This window comes from Gossypium arboreum, chromosome 5 (genome assembly GCF_025698485.1).
Source record: "Gossypium arboreum isolate Shixiya-1 chromosome 5, ASM2569848v2, whole genome shotgun sequence".
Lineage (NCBI taxonomy): Eukaryota > Viridiplantae > Streptophyta > Magnoliopsida > Malvales > Malvaceae > Gossypium > Gossypium arboreum.
Genome location: NC_069074.1, coordinates 12,698,399 through 12,701,064, shown reverse-complemented (window position 1 = coordinate 12,701,064; position 2,666 = coordinate 12,698,399). Strand labels below are relative to the sequence as shown.

Genomic DNA, 2,666 nt, shown 5'->3' with positions numbered 1-2,666 from the left:
CACGTTTTCTATGTCTTGCATGAAGCAGAAAACTCCCTTCCGTCTGTTCTTATACACACAAAACACTGCTAATTAAAAGCGCGAGTTCTCGTTTTAATTGTACGGATATACTTAAAAAGGTTCTCATCGATTTCGTTTTTTGGGGGCTTTCAGTGGATTTTCGCATGGAAAATGATTCTTTGCTCCCAGAAAATGATGCATTAGTATCTATACCTTCTCCGTTAACCCCATTTGAGTTCAAAGATAGGCTCATATTTGGTCCCTCTCCTTCCTCTTTCCCTTCTCCCACTGAATCATCTCTAATCATTGATTTCTTTAGTTCCTCTCTTACAACTCTCCAGGACCCTCTTTTACCACAACAAAACCAACTAAATTCAACAGCCTCATCATGTGCAACTGACCCAAACTTCCCATGGGAAAAAACCAATCTCCACAGGTCCAAAACAGCACCTGCCATTGCAGTTTTAAACGATGTCATCCACCCTACAATTCCCAAGCCTCAATTTGGTTCTCCATCGATTGTAAGGCAAGCTTTTGTGTTTTTGCTACTGTATTTGTCATTGGGTGTTATCATATATTGGTTTAACCGTTCTAATTTTGTGGGTCATGAAACTCATCCGTTGTTGATGCGCTGTATTTTTGTATCGTCACAATGTGCACAATCGGATATGGGGATATCACTCCTAATAGCGTGACTACCAAATTGTTTTCAATACTATTTGTGCTGGTTGGATTTGGTTTTATCGATATTTTGCTTAGTGGTATGGTTAGTTATATGCTTGATTTGCAAGAGAATTACTTGTTGAGAACCGTTCAACATGGAGGTCAAAAGAAGGATTCTACTAGGTCTTACATAATTGATGTGAACAAGGGGAGAATGAGGATAAGAATGAAGGTGGAATTGGCGTTAGGAGTTGTGGTTCTTTGTATTGGAATTGGTGTCGGCGCTATGCATTTTGTTGAGAGTCTTGGATGGTTGGATTCTTTTTACCTTTCTGTTATGTCGGTCACGACTGTCGGGTACGGTGATCGGGTATTTAAGACGTTGCCTGGTCGGCTTTTTGCTACTATTTGGTTGTTCGTTTCAACTCTGGCCGTCGCTCGAGCATTTCTATATTTGGCTGAGGCTAGAGTGGATAAGAGGCACAGGAAGATGACAAAATGGGTGCTTGGCCATGATCTGACCATTTCGGAGTTTCTTGCTGCTGATATTGATAACAATGGTTTTGTGAGGTATGTTGTTTTCTTTTTTTACGAAATTTGGTTACTACTATAATTGCCCACCTTCATATTGTGAACTCTTGAAGCTTAGACGTTGAAAGGTTGATATACTTGTTGTAGTCTTGTTAGTTGCTTGGTTCATATTTTATCCTAGAACAAATCTATTTAGTGAAAGCTTGTAAAACTAATAAATGGGATTCTCAGTAGTTCAAAAATGCTTTTAACACATAACCTCTACAAATGGAAGTGGTTTTCATTTCTTCATATTCTGCTATTAAATTATGATAATTATGTAAAATTTTTATTAGCCATTGCTCAGACATTCTCAAAATCGCCACGAAAAGAATTGAATAAATGACCTGCTAATTTCAGAAGCCTAGAATGTCCTACATAAATTTTCATGTTCTTCAAGATGCTTTGTTGTGGACAAACTGAAGCCCACTGCTTATTCTGCTCTACTTCTTGCCATGCTGCTTATATGCTCATAAGCTATCTCAGACCTACTTTGTTGCATTATCCTCCGATATTTTGCATCTTAAAATGTTGTTTTTGGTAATTTGCATGCCAATAGTATTGTGTTATGCTTTAAGTTACTAAATCTGTCTCAGGCTCCATTTTCATCTACAATACTAACAAGTGCGTGGTCTGGTTGATTAATTGTTAAGTATTACTGTTGGATTATACATGCAGCAAATTAGAGTTTGTGATATACAAGCTCAAGGAGATGAGGAAGGTATCAAAAAAAGACATCATGCAGATCTGCGAGACATTTGATAGGCTGGATATCGGCAACTGCGGGAAGATAACTCTTGCTGATCTCGTGGAGATAACTCTTGCTGATCTCGTGGAGAGTCATCATTAATATGCAAGAATCCTAGCTGCTATAATCTTCCTTACAATATAATGAAGGTGCCAAGGGAAGTGTCATAAGTGAGTTGATTGGTTGGCATTCAAGGCAAGCAATTATACACCATTATGAATGTCTAGCTGATCCTCTTCAGGAGTTTGCTCAGACTGTAATGTTCTACTCGATGGGGTAAACTTGTAACAATAGAATGAAGGTGCCATAGGAGATGTCATAAAACGAGGCTAGCAATTATACGAACCATTATGTATGTTCATTTGTGGGCGGCAAGCAATTATACGAACCGTTATGCATGTTTAGATGATTTATTTTTGGAGTAAAGCCGGTCAAAAAAGTAGGTGATCTTTGTTGATGCTGACAGTTTATTATATAAGATTTAAAAAAGAAAAAAAAAACCAAAGTAAGGAGATTAAGTGCCATACTTCATTGTTTAACAAATGGCACAGTTTGAATGGGTGACGCCTCATTAATTTAGTTTTAGAGAAAGAATAAAGTTTACAATTTTAATAAACAATAAATACATATAAAATTGTTGTTAAGATTTTATCATAAAATCAATATGATTGAATTTGAAAGCCTG

At 37.1% G+C, this 2,666-nt stretch overlaps 1 pseudogene; it reads left to right on the top strand.

Moving 5' to 3' along the window:
• On the top strand, nucleotides 1–2,666 carry LOC108452360 (two-pore potassium channel 3-like; annotated as a pseudogene).